The 14290-nt window shown below is 39.0% G+C and overlaps 1 protein-coding gene and 1 long non-coding RNA gene across 4 annotated transcripts in view; one reads left to right on the top strand and one right to left on the bottom strand.

Annotated features, from left to right (window-relative positions):
• LOC147582489 (uncharacterized) overlaps positions 1-14290 on the bottom strand; it is a 433267-nt gene that overhangs the window by 53700 nt on the left and 365277 nt on the right. The gene's annotated exons all lie outside the window — the stretch shown is intronic.
• COMMD1 (copper metabolism domain containing 1) overlaps positions 1-14290 on the top strand; it is a 192763-nt gene that overhangs the window by 27867 nt on the left and 150606 nt on the right. The gene's annotated exons all lie outside the window — the stretch shown is intronic.

The following is a 14290-nucleotide window of genomic DNA, read 5'->3' as shown; positions in this document are numbered from 1 at the left end:
AGACTTATTTGATCAGTGGAACCCTTCCTCCTTTTTTTTCTCCCACATAGCAACCACAGTTTTCTGTGGAACAAGTGGTCTGTAATAGTTAACACTTACATAGTTGTTACTGTATGCAGGGCACTGTTTTAAGTGCTTTACATAAATTAACTTTGCTATGCCTCCTATCTTCTTTTTCTCCCTACCCCAAGTACTATTGCCTCACGAACTGACCTGTGGAACCAGAGGCAGTGTAGTGTAAAAGCTAAGAACCCAGATTTGGAGCTAGCCCAGATTTGGATTAGAATCTAGCTGTGCCATTTACAGCTTGTGGTCTTAAGCAAGTCACTTAATCTGTGCTTCAGTTTTTTAAAGATGGAAACAAAAATTTTTGAGTTCTAAAAGTCTGTTAAATAAAATTTAACTGAATAAATTTAAAGATCTAGGGGGCGCCTGGGTGGCTCAGTCAGTTAAGTGTCCAATTTTGGCTTAGGTCATGATCTTGCAAGTTGTGGATTTGAGCCCTACATTGGGCTATGTGCTGACAGCTCAGAGCCTGGAGCCTGCTTCAGATTCTGTGTCTCCCTCTCTCTCTACCCCTCCCCCACTCATGCTCTGTCTCTCTCTCTTTCTTAAATTTTTTTTTTTTTTTCAACGTTTATTTATTTTTGGGACAGAGAGAGACAGAGCATGAACGGGGGAGGGGCAGAGAGAGAGGGAGACACAGAATCGGAAACAGGCTCCAGGCTCTGAGCCATCAGCCCAGAGCCTGACGCGGGGCTCGAACTCACGGACCGCGAGATCGTGACCTGGCTGAAGTTGGACGCTTAACCGACTGCGCCACCCAGGCGCCCCTGTCTCTCTCTCTTTCAAAAATAAACATTAAAACAATTTTTTTTTTTCAACGTTTTTTTATTTTTGGGACAGAGAGAGACAGAGCATGAACGGGGGAGGGGCAGAGAGAGAGGGAGACACAGAATCGGAAACAGGCTCCAGGCTCTGAGCCATCAGCCCAGAGCCCGACGCGGGGCTCGAACTCACGGACCGCGAGATCGTGACCTGGCTGAAGTCGGACGCTTAACCGACTGCGCCACCCAGGCGCCCCAACAATTTTTTTTTAAAAAAAAAAATTTTTTTTTTCCCAACATTTATTTATTTTTGGGACAGAGAGAGACAGAGCATGAACGGGCGAGGGGCAGAGAGAGAGGGAGACACAGAATCGGAAACAGGCTCCAGGCTCTGAGCCATCAGCCCAGAGCCTGACGCGGGGCTCGAACTCACGGACCGCGAGATCGTGACCTGGCTGAAGTCGGACGCTCAACCGACTGCGCCACCCAGGCGCCCCAAAACAATTTTTTAAAAAATGAATAAATTTAAAGATTTCAGAATAAGTTTATTCAATGATTCATGAATTGGGCAGCATTTCATCTAGCAAATAGAAAGGAGCTCTGAGGAGCTGTACAAAATGGAAGGTTTTGGGGGCACCTGGGTGGCTCAGTTTGTTCATTGTCCCCAGGTCATGATCTTGTAGTGGTGGGATCAAGTCCCATATCAGGCTCTGGGGCTGAGCATGGAGCCTGCTTGGGATTCTCTCTCTCCCTCTCCCTCTTCCTCTCTCTCCCTCTCCCTCTTCCTCTCTCTCTCTGCTCCTACCTTGCTTATGTGTGCTGCACTCTCTCAAACAAAACAAAACATTAAAAAAACCCAAAAACAAAATGGAAGGTTTTTATAGGCAGAAGGGGGCAGTAAAAGGAAGTTTCTAGAAAGAGAAGATTGTTTCAGACAATGTTACCTTCCTATGGGGCACGGAAAGGATCTGTTGGGTAGACTATGTCACTAGTGCTATCCAGGTAATAACAGATTGACTGGTTAAAGATTACAGATTACATTTCTGGGAGAGGCTGAAACTGCAGTTAGGTTACATATAAAGTCTTGTTTTTCTGATATGAGGCTTAGCACAAGTGACTCCATTTTGTGCCTCTTGTTTCTTTTTTTAACATTTCAAACATAAGAATAATAGGGAATAGTATATCCTTCACCTAATTTAGCAATTGTTAACATTTTGCTATATTTTCTTTTCTTTTTTTTTTACTGAAGTATTTTAAAGTATATGTCATGATATTTAACTTTAACTTTAGTGTGTGTCTCTAAACCATATAACCATAATATTGACGTGGAAATGTTGGAGTTTGGAGCTGGCAGCCAAGAAAGAATTCTTGAAACATCTGAGGTGCAAAATTTGGTTTTATTAAAGCATGGTGACAGGACCCATGGGCAGAAAGAGCTGCACTGGGCTTGTGACAGGTGATTGATTATATACTTTCAAGTTAGGGACAGCACAAGCCTTCAAGATATTTTGGAAACAAGATATCCAGGATCCTAAGGGTCTGGTTGTTAGGAAAAGGCCATTTATTACTGTTTAGTAAAAACTCAGTCACCATTCAGATGTATATCATTGGGCCATAAGCTGGGAGTATGATTGCCAACATATATCTTGGTGGGGGGGCGGGGTAGAGATAAAGAAAGTTTCTAAAGGAATTTTTATATGTTAAAGTAGACTTACAGGATCCTCGGGGGTCAGGAAAATGTTAAGCTAAAATAGCCTTTTGCCCTTAGCAAAGTGTCATCATCAAGGCATCTGAGCTCCCAAAGGAATGTCACTCTGCCTGTCACCCATCTGTCAATGGGCTGTAGGTGGTAAGGAAGTTTAATTTTTCATTTGCCTTTGTTTTCCACATCAATATGAGTATATAACTGACACGTTAACAATAATTCCTTAATATTCAGAATTCCCCTAGTTGCCCCCTAGACATATCTTTTTTTTTTTTTTTAATGTTTCTTTATTTTTGAGAGAGAATGAGAATGAGAAGGGGAGGGGCAGAGAGAGAGGGAGCTAAAGGATCCGAAGAGGGTTGGCATCACTGGGTTGGCAGCACCGAGCTGGATGTCGGGCTCGAACTCACCAACCGGGAGATCATGGCCTGAGGCAAAGTTGGATGCTTAACCGACTGAGCCACCCAGGTGCCCCACCCCTAGACGTGTCTTTTATTGCTGGTTTATTCAAAGAGTATCTGACCCCAGACTATGCATTGCATTTGGTTGCTATGTCTACAAGAAAATTTAGAAGATGAGGCTGAGGGAGCCATTTTGGGATTTTAGTGATGAAGTAGCACCTGGATTCCTTGCAGAGACTGAGGAGTAGGAAGGAGGGTTTGGAGTCTAGCGAGACTGGAAAAAACTTAGAATACATACGTTGGACATGGAGAACTAGATAACTAGACAGCTTTGGGGGCGCCTGGGTGGCGCAGTCGGTTAAGCGTCCGACTTCAGCCAGGTCACGATCTCGCGGTCCGTGAGTTCGAGCCCCGCGTCAGGCTCTGGGCTGATGGCTCAGAGCCTGGAGCCTGTTTCCGATTCTGTGTCTCCCTCTCTCTCTGCCCCTCCCCCGTTCATGCTCTGTCTCTCTCTGTCCCAAAAATAAATAAAAACGTTGAAAAAAAAAAATTAAAAAAAAAAAAAAAACTAGACAGCTTTGGTGAATGAGAAAGCCTAGCAACAGAGTCAATGAGAGTTAATAATGGACATTACCTTAATCAGATGATCGAACTCAACATCCTCAAGAGACAAATTGACATTTGTGCTTCCTATATATTTCTATTCAAAAAATATATAAACTGACTCTAAAGAGGAATAATCCTTGCAAAACAGCCAACCTAGAGTCTTCAAAAAGTCAGGAGAAGACAGGATCAAGGGGGTAATCTTGGAGGTTGGCTATTGTAAGGTGGAACAAATTTTCTAAACAAAGAAAACCATTTATTTTGGGATATTCAAGTGAAGATTCTAGTGGGCTTAATTAAATATAAGGAATATGGAGTTTAGGAAAGATCAAGATTGGAAGTCATCATGATAACAATGATGATAGTACTGTTAAAATGTAATTTTCCAAAAAAAGTCAAATTGGACTCCTAGATACAAAATGAACACATGTTAAAGAATTTATTTTACTCATATGAGGCACTAGGCAGATATAACCTATTCAAAGGAAGAAATAAAAGCATGCATTTATATAGAGTAAATGAATGGAGATGAATTGCCATTTGAGACCAGACAAAACCTGATGTTTTCCTGCTCCCCTAGGAAGGAGGGGAGATGTCAAATTACTATTTGCCAGGACATAATTTATATATCTGTCAGTAATCTACCACTTACAAAGAGTTGCTAGATAGCTCACAAGTGTTGAACTGGACTACAATCTGATAACCTGGAAGAGTGTGCTGTAAAGGATACATAGGATGCATAGGATTTGTTCTGTGTTCCTCAATTCTGTCTGCAGTCCAATAAGGGAGATGTTATCTCCATATAAGAAATGACAAAATTGAGGTTTAGAGTAGATAAATAACTTGCCCAACATCTTACTTGGGGAAGTGGAATTAATGCTGAACACAGGTTATTTTGACTGTTAATCTGTGGTTGTAATCACTTATAAGAGATATGGAGATGGTACTGTGTAGATAAAGGAGGAAACCACTAGTTTCCTGAGCTGTGTTCTAAAGGAGTTGGAGAAAAGATGGGGGTTGTAAGGGGTATTACAGCCAGAGGAAGCAGCATGAGTCATGGTACTGAGATGTAAAAGATCATGTGGTATTTGGGAAACAGTAAGTAAAAAGAAATGTCTGAAACTCCCATCTTCATACTTAAAAGAAGAATATATTGCATTGGTGACTGAATAAGAGCTTTGGAGGTCACCTAACTCCTTTTATGAATTTGTGAATCTTAGGAGGCAGTTTGTTACTATAGAAATAATAGGATCTAGGAAGCAGCAAGACCTTAGTTAAAAACCTCAATACTATAGTTCATTATTTGGATAAAGACAATTAATTATTTAATATTAGCCTCAGTTTCTTCACATTCAGAATAAGAAAAATAATTTCTGATTTGGTTGCAATTACTAATATATCTAATATATGTAATAATATATATATATATATATATATATATATATATACACACTTCCTAAATAGTACTTGGTCTATGGTTTATATTTAATAATTGCATCTGTTATTTATTCAAATTCTACTGTGTGGTAAAGTGTTAATTCTGTTTACTCCTTTAGGAAAGTCATTTATTTCAGGGATCTGAATTTAGATCCCCTGGATACAGAATATATTACAAGCGTCCTCGACAGCTAAAAGAAGAGCCCAGTGGTAGAGTGTTTTTAAAATTAAACACAAGCATTTGCATAAATAATGTACAAGTAAGACTTTCCTCATTATATGGTTACAGTTTAGTTATTTGTCTTTGAGAGCCATGTCCATCTACAATGTACAGTTTTAGGCACAATGCTAATAGTCCTATTAGAAGCTAAGTAAGATGCAGGTAGGGGCAATTTAATATCTTTTTTCAATATGCAAAAGAGCTAACTAAAATGTTCAGTTTTGGAGAAGGAATTTGTTATATATTATTGTCTTTTTCGGGAGTACTACCTTATCTATATAATCAAAACCACACGTTATTAAAGTTCCAAGTGACTGCTACTGAAGTTCGAGGAAAGTGGGAATTACCCACTAGACAGAAGCCGGCTGACTTCCAGGACAGTCATTTTTGCAGGGCAGAACTTGAATAGTCCTCAGGAGTCAGCCTTGATACCGTACATATGTTTCTCTTTTGCCCTGGTGATGTGGAAATGTTGGGGTTTGGAGCAGTCTTTCAAGAAAGAATTTCTAAGACATCTTTGGTGTAAAAGGGTCATTTTATTAAAGCATGGGGACAGGACCCATGGGCACAAAGAGCTGCACTGGGGTTGTGACAGGTGACTGATTATATACTTTCAAGTTGGGAGGGGATTAGGGATAGTGTAAGTCTCTAAGGAATTTTGGAAGCATGGTTTCCAGTACCTTGAGGGGGCTAGCTATTGTTAGGAAAAGTTCATTTACTACACTCTAGTAAATCCTCAGTCATGAGACCCTTCAGATATATATCAGTTGGCCATTTGCTTGCAGGACGATTGCTAACATGTATCTTGGGGATAGAGATAAAGGAAGTTTCCAAAGGAATTTTTATATGTTAAACTGGACTTACAGGAAGCGGCGGGGGGGGGGGGGCGGGGGGGATGGGGGGTGCTTGATGGAGGATGGGATAATGTTAGGCTAAGACTGCCTTTTGCCCTTAGCAAAGTTGTCAACATTGAGGCAGTTCAGCTCCCAAAGGAAGGTGACTCTGCCTGTTCAAGGAATTGTTAATGGGTTGTAGATAGTACGGAAATTTAATTTTTTCTTTTGTCTTTGTTTCCCACATTACTGGCATCCAGAACTGGTCAGTTTCTCAGAGAATGCTTTAAGTAGACTTCTAGGAGACTGCTAGATAGGCCAGAAGGCTTTTTGTTCTTTTCTTTTCTTTCTTTCTTTTTTTTTTTTTTTGTCAGCTTTTGGTTGAGCTCAGCTGTCCATTGACTACAAATCTTTGTGTCCATCATTCAAGACTCCTCTTTCCAACATGGTGTTACCTGGAACATTAAGATAGTAATGGGATGGTTGCTTGCATTGCAGCTGAGGGAGTTGAGGCAGTGTGGTCCTTTTGGGTTCTTTGGAGAAGAACCAAGTGTTAGGTATGCTGAGGATCTAAGAGACTCGATTGAGTATTGGATAAAGTTCCAGAAGACTTGGTGAAAAGTGTTGTTAGCTTTGTTTAGGAAAGGCAGCTTGGGGAATTAAAATCTTGAGAAGGTATGTGCCAAAGGAACTTGGTATTTGAGAATGTAACTGGGCATTGCAAGGTTTCTATCATGATTGTGTGTCTCTAAGACCCTTGAAACACACCATGGTCTTTATCAAGCTCTGTGGTTTGAACAACAGAAATACTCAAGCATTTGATAAATGAATAACTAAACATTTTAATTTGTAGTGGATAGTGACATACTCATAGCTTTATGATCTTTCTTGGTTCAGATAACCCTCTTTTTGTCTTCCATTGTTTCTGTTCCATGTCAAGATCTTGGGGTCTACTAGTATTGTTCCAGAGGCAAAATACATGTCTCCAGATCCCCAGAATCAGCTTCTCCATTTTCCTGGAATAAGTCCCTAGATTTCAGGGTGAACAATCATGTTTGTGTAGTTATTTTCAAATTAAAGTTTAGTAGATTATAAATAAGACAATATATTCCTTTAACAGAAAGCACTCTCTTTCCCCATTTATTATGATTTAAAAATTCCTTATTTTATCCATTATGTATATAGAAACTCGAGGTACCATTGCAGAGACTAAACCTGTGTCTTTCTCTTACTATTTAACTTCGGGAATTTGACATTGATGGGAATGAAAACCACCTTCTCTGCAAACCCTGACAATGTAGGAGAGCTTGTCTCCTTTGTCAAATTGGCTGTAATTTTTTTTTTCCTTCTCTGCTGACATCTTAATTCTTATCTGACAGTAATGTCTAACTCTGCAAAGTTCTTTGGATATAATGTACATGAAAGCCACAAGTGGATTTCTATAAAATGGTATACTCATTCCTGGCGTTTTCTTGTTATTTCAGTTGTCTGAATTGCTAAGAGATTCAAATACCACTCATGTTTTATAGACCTCTCAGTAGTAAAACAGGCAGCTATATTCCATGCATGGAGTTCAAATGAGAAAGGTGAATTAACTGATTGGCTCTATGGACTCTGTTCCCTCCTTTCAATTCTTGCCTTACCGTAGACATTGCTGAGGCTGGCACTAAGTCTGAGGAGCAAAGAAAAACAACTTTTGTTTTTCTTTTTTGGTATAAAGCTAAAATACCTAAGTCCAGTTTAAGCATAAGCAACTATGTATTTAAAAGCAAAATGAGGGGTTGACTGGGTGGCTCAGTTGGTTGAGTGTCCAGCTCTTGATTTCTGCTCAGGTCAGGATCCCAGAGTCATGGGATTGAGCCCCACGTTGGGCTCTGTGCTGAGTGTGGAGCCTGCTTAAGTTTCTCTTTCTCTCTCTGTCTCTCTCCCTCTCCCCTGCCCCCTCTGCTCCTCTCCCCTTCTTGCGCACGTGTTAGCGCTGTCTCTACTCTCTCTGAAAAAAAAAAAGAAAAGAAAAATGAAGGTGTCTGCCTTGCTAGGCTGGCTTGGTTGGTGGAGCATATGACTCTGGATCTTGGGGTTGGGGGTTTGAGCCCCATGTTGAGTGTAGAGATTGCTTAAAGGTAAAATCTTTTTTTTTTTTTTTTTAAATTTTTTTTTTTTTTTCAACGTTTATTTATTTTTGGGACAGAGAGAGACAGAGCATGAACTGGGGAGGGGCAGAGAGAGAGGGAGACACAGAATCCGAAACAGGCTCCAGGCTCTGAGCTGTCAGCCCAGAGCCCGACGCAGGGCTCGAACTCACAGACCGCGAGATCGTGACCTGGCTGAAGTCGGACGCTTAACCGACTGCGCCACCCAGGCGCCCCTTAAAGGTAAAATCTTAAAAAAGATAATAAAGGCAAAATGAATTTGAGGGGTGTTGTATATGTATGTGTGTGGTGTGTGTACGTGTGTATATGTGACTGTGATGTAGAAGTAGAGTGAAAAATACATTTTACTTATTAGTAGGCTTATCCCTTGGATGGGACAGTTGGGAAGGCTGCCCTGGAGAGACCATGGGAGTGCTGCCTTATAAAGAGAACTAGGGCATGCCCATGCCACACACATTAAATGAGTTTAGTCTCAGGCTTGTGCTCTTCTAGGCAATCAAATGAAGTAATAAGCTCATGAATGAGACTTATTTTTCCCTTTTAAAAGTCTTAACAATTATGGGTTGAAAATTTCAATTAAAGGAGAATGATATAAGTCAGGGATATGAAATTGAGAAGTAAACAAGATAGACAAACAACTAGGGTATTGCATCATTTACTGGTTTGCCTTAGTATGAATTAGTGAAGGACCCACCAGAGTCAAATATTACTCTCCAGTGTGTTCATAGTTTTCAGAGTGTTAATGTTATTTGTATTGACTAGACTCTATTGAGAAGAATATCTTTCCTGTTTCATTGCTTGATGTTGAGAGTAAAACTTAAACTTGGGTGCAGTTGTTGGGGCCTGCATATTAATTGATAACAGATTAACAGGACAGAAGACTAAGTTTGTTTGGGCTTGCATGACATTCCTGAGGGAGTGCTCAATAGCCAGAGAGAAAAATCTTAGATACCAAACTTAAAGGTGGTGGTGGTGGTCTTTAGGGCTTTACTGGAAAGGTGTGGAAGGTTCCAATGGACTTTTTGATACTAATGGAATGGACATTTATATCCATGGCAGCTGTAATTGCAGTAAACCTGGGGGGTGGGGTGGTAAGAGCTGGATTAATGACAGCTGTGTTTGCAGGAGGCTCTGCTTTCAGTCAGATAAGGACGATTTAGATAAGATTTCCTTTTGCAGTTTCTTTAGCTCAAATGTTTTCACTTTAATGTAATCTTTACAGCAATTCTGAGGGTCTGAGTGGGTCTCCACATTTCTTCCATCTGAAACTTCCCTAGAAGTTTCACCTAAAAAAAAAAAAAAGAAGCTAGGTTGATTGCTGTGGAGAAAAGATTTGAGTTAGAAATGGAGAGGCAAGAGATGGGCAAAGAGAAAAAAAACAATATAGATTAGAATGAGGAAACAAAAAGAAAAACAAAGATTAATGGTTGAAATTGACTGTAATCCATTTTCTGAGTCCAGAGGGCAGCCAATTGAGATTTCTACATGTTGGGCTCAAAGGATTTTTAGGTGGTGGAGTAAGATATCAGTGTCTGGTTATTTCCCAGAGCAAAGCATGGAAGGTACAGGTGTTTGGTGAACTTCCTGAGTGGCCCAAACTGTTGTAGCAAGTTATTTGAAGTTAATACCAAGTTGTCCAGCATCAAAAGTTTGCAGGCCTTTGGGACAAGACAACTTAGAGCCTGAATAAGGATCTGGGCAGTCAGGTTTTAGCTTCAGTGATGTCAGGTCAAGAGAGTGACAGAAAAATTGTAAACATTAATTACTGACAAAATGTGCAAGATGGCAGTATCTCTTTTACAAGGAGATGAAAAAATAGCTCAAAGACAATGAACAGAACTAGTATCTGATATCTTGTGGTTATATTTTTCTTTCTTTCTTTATTTCTTTCTTCCTTTCCTTTCCTTTCCTTTCCTTTCCTTTCCTTTCCTTTCTCTCTTTGAGAGGGAGTGTAAGCAGGGGAGGGGCAGAGAAAGGGAAATAGAGAATCCCAAGCAAGCTCCTTGTGTGCAGAGCCCAATGCAGGGCTCCACCTCATGAACCATGAGATGATGACCTAAGTCCAAATCAGGAGTTGGGTGCTTAACTGCTTGAGCCCCCCAGGTGCCCTGGGTTATAGTTTTCTACTGAAAAGTTTTCTATAGTAAAATTTTCCTCCACAGTCACTCTATTTTGATCAATCATAACAAACTAAGATATTCCTTTTTTATAAAATAAGTCCAGGTTCATTAAATCTGGACTAATTATATATGTAAGTGCAGCAAGAATAATAACTGGCCACACAGGCCTTTTTAACTTTGCTTTGCTGGGACTTTTATAAGGAATCCCAGATTAGATTTAAAGCTCTCTCAAGGCTAGGAAGTCAAGCCAAGAACTCCCCCTCAGACCTCATCTGTAGTAATCTAGAGATTTGGATGAATTCATCTTTTCTTGAGGTCCCCAAAATATCTGAAAGTTCCTAAGCTTGCCAGCAGAGACATTTCCTTAGTCACCTGTAAGTCTGGAACCTTATAAGTAAGGTACTAGGCTGGTTTTTTTTATAAGCATTGGCTCTATAAAGTCTGCTGTAGTTCCTTAAAACTGGTCATATCTGACCACATCTTTTTTTTTTTTTTTTTTTTATTAAGTTTATTAACTTACTTGGAGAGAAAGAGGCAGAGAGAGGAGGAGGGAGAATCCCAAGCAGACTCCACATCATTAGTGCAGAGCCTGACGCAGGGCTTGAACTCAGGAGATCATGAGATTATGACCTGAGCTGAAAACAAGAGTTCAAGGCTTAACCATTTGAGCCACTTATGCACATCATTCCTAAACATGGCATTCCATTCCAAGCCTCGGTAATATAACCAGTGTTTCAAATTGTGTCCTGATACAAGAAGAACAAACTTATTGAACTTATGAAAATAACTATATTGCCATGAAAATAAGAACATTCGATAAGAGTTTCCAAGATCTGGAAAGATCAGGTAGGGAGAAAAAGGAAAGTGTTTCATTCTTGTTTACAAAGGTGCAATCTACTAAATTGTTGTGAGTTATTGGTAGCTTAAGAGAAAAGAGAAAGGGATTCCTTAAATCCAGAGCATAGAATGTTAAATAACCAGCAATGTTCCAAACAAAAAAAGCCATAACAATTGTAATTACTTTTCATCAGTTGATTCAGTTCCATGTAATTAATTCTCATTTTGCTTAATCTTGAGTTATCAGTTTTATGAACCCATCATCTTCTCTACTGGAGTTCTGGAAATCCTTGCTCAGTTCAGTGGTATGATCTCATAATTATTTAATTTAAGCAATGGCATCAAAAGTCTGTACTCAGATTACTTGTCCTAGTTTTTTCCATGGATCTGTAGAACAGTCCCATTGTTGAAGGTGAAGGATTTTGGTTTGTAGGTGACTGAAGAACTTTCAAGAAAGCATCAGAATAAGACAACTACTTATGAGTGACAAAGGACCTAAAGTAGTCACGATTAAAGATTTTATGAGAGCTGGTTATAAAAGTAATGCAGTTCACAAGAAATTTGGTTGTTTCCGTGACATAACACATTTGAAGATAATAATTGGAATTATGACTAATACCATTATATCACGGACATTAAGGGGATTGACAAAGTTTCTAGGAACTTCATATAATTTCTGAAGTACATATATAATAATACTTACCCATACAGATATAACCTAGGGAAAGTTAAACATCACTTTTTATGTGACAGTGTTTCCCACGCAGTTTAACGTATCAAGTAAACCAAATTATTTTAAACATTTCTCTTCTTAAAAGGTGAAAGAAAAAAACCCTTTGAGATTTTCCAGATGCTCTCCTGGAAATCTAAAAATCCGTTCAAGATCAAGACTTTATATAGGGTTTGATTTGGGGAAAGCAAAATATCAAAGTTGTCAAAAGGTTTGAACAGTTGATTTAATAGGATCACAGATCACTTTTTAAAAGAAGATTCCATTCTTTTAAATGATTGGAAACATGATCAAGCACCAGAAATTATCCCAGTAAGATACAGAATCTGCTTCATTGGGTGAATTACTTACAAGCCAAGAAGAACCTTTCATATTCTCTTTAGAGCAGACCAATAATCTAAGAAACTTTTTTCTTTTTTTAATTTTTTTTTCAATGTTTATTTATTTTTGGGACAGAGAGAGACAGAGCATGAACGGGGGAGGGCCAGAGAGAGAGGGAGACACAGAATCGGAAACAGGCTCCAGGCTCTGAGCCATCAGCCCAGAGCCCAACGCGGGGCTCGAACTCACGGACCCCGTGAGATCGTGACCTGGCTGAAGTCGGACGCTCAACCGACTGCGCCACCCAGGCGCCCCTCTTTTTTTCTTTAAATGTGTATTTATTTATTTTGAGAGAGAGTGCACACGCACGAGCAGGGGAGGGACAGAGAGAGAAGGAGAGAGAGAATCCCAAGATTGAGACGTAGGTCTCAGTCTCATGAATCAGGAGATCATGACCTGAGTCAAAATTAAGAGTCAGACACCTAACTGACTGAGTCACCCAGGTGCCCCTGCTTGAATACTTTTCATACAGAGATATTTTCCTTAACCCTTACTGTTTCTGGTATTCTAGAATTGTTCTAGAATTACTAGAAATTCCATTTACATATAAAATAGATTATATATTTAAACTATTAGCAACCTTTATCTTACAGATGTAGTAGACAACTGAATTGCCTGTCCTATATTGGCATTTTGTAGCAGATTAACCCATTTTATAAATATACAATCTTATGAATTCTACACATATATTTTTCACAGTACAACATCTCAAAATGTGGCAAAAAACCGCATGTTTATTTACAGACCTAAATATCTTCAGTCTCTCTGTAAAAAATTAGAGTCCAAAAATATAGAAACTTAAACTTAGGGGCACCTGGCTACTCAGTTGGTAGAGGATGTGACTCTTACTCTTGGGGTCCTGAGTTTGAGCCCCACGTTGGGTGTACTTAGAATTTACTTAAAAAACAATCCAACAAAATTTTAAACTTATATTTAGTAATTAATGTTTCAGTGTCTTATTTAGAAGTGATGTGGGAGCACCTGGGTAGCTCAGTCATTTGAGTGTCCGACTTTGGCTTAGGTCATCATCTCACAGTTTGTGAATTTGAGCCCCACATTGGGCTCGCTGCTGTTAGCCCCTGCTTCAGATTCTCTGTCCCCCTCTCTCTTTGTCCCTCCCCTGCTCATGCTCTTTCAAAAATAAAATAAACAAAAAAAGAAATCTAGATATTCAGTAAATATCTGGCATTTAATGTAACTGAGGATAGTTTTAAGTTTCAAGTTACCAAAAAGATTTTGGTAATAAAGTTTGTCAGAACAATGACTCAGTTTGATTAAAATTAAAACTATTAGCTTCATAAACCTTTTAAAAATATATTCTTTTTAAAGTTTATTTATTTAGTTTGAGAGAGAGAGAGTATAAGTGGAGGAAGGGCAGAGAGAGAGGGCGAGAGTGAGAATCCCAAGGAAGCTCTGCATTTTCAGCACAGAGCCTGACACAGGGCTTGATCTCACAAACTGTGACATCACGACCTGAGCCAAAATCAAAGAGTCGGACACTTAACTGGCTGAGCCACCCAGACGCCCTTATTAGTTTTATAATCTAGCTTATTTGATTACTAAATCCAAGTAGAAGAAAATTTATGTATTAATGCATTATACTTATTGCTAATAACTCTAAGGACATTCCTATTTTACTAAACCAACAATATTAAACTAATGTTATTTACCAAAGCTTTATCCAAATCACATAAACCTGAAGTACATTTGGGTTAGTGCCTATATTTTAGGCACTATATATTTTAGAATAGTTTGTATAGGCACTTTTCTCTAAGCCAATTAGAATAGTTTTTTATTAATTTAGTAATACATCTAGAGGTAGGAAAAAATATATAGACATACACAAATAGAGATCTTTATGACTTTCTAAAGTTTTTAGCCATGTGTCAGGCATAAATACAATACAGTCACTAGTTTACATATAATAGTTGGTTCTCATCTTTGTCCTGCTTTATATTTTTAACTAAATTGTATTTCTAGTAAATGGAATAAGTTGTTACGTGCTCAATATAAAGGCTAAAGTTTATTATCAATATTTGTGGA

The sequence above is a fragment of the Puma concolor genome, chromosome A3 (genome assembly GCF_028749965.1).
Source record: "Puma concolor isolate L17-30 chromosome A3, mPumCon1.1.hap2, whole genome shotgun sequence".
Lineage (NCBI taxonomy): Eukaryota > Metazoa > Chordata > Mammalia > Carnivora > Felidae > Puma > Puma concolor.
The sequence above is the reverse complement of the archived record's forward strand: the minus strand, read 5'-3'. Positions and strand labels throughout refer to the sequence as shown.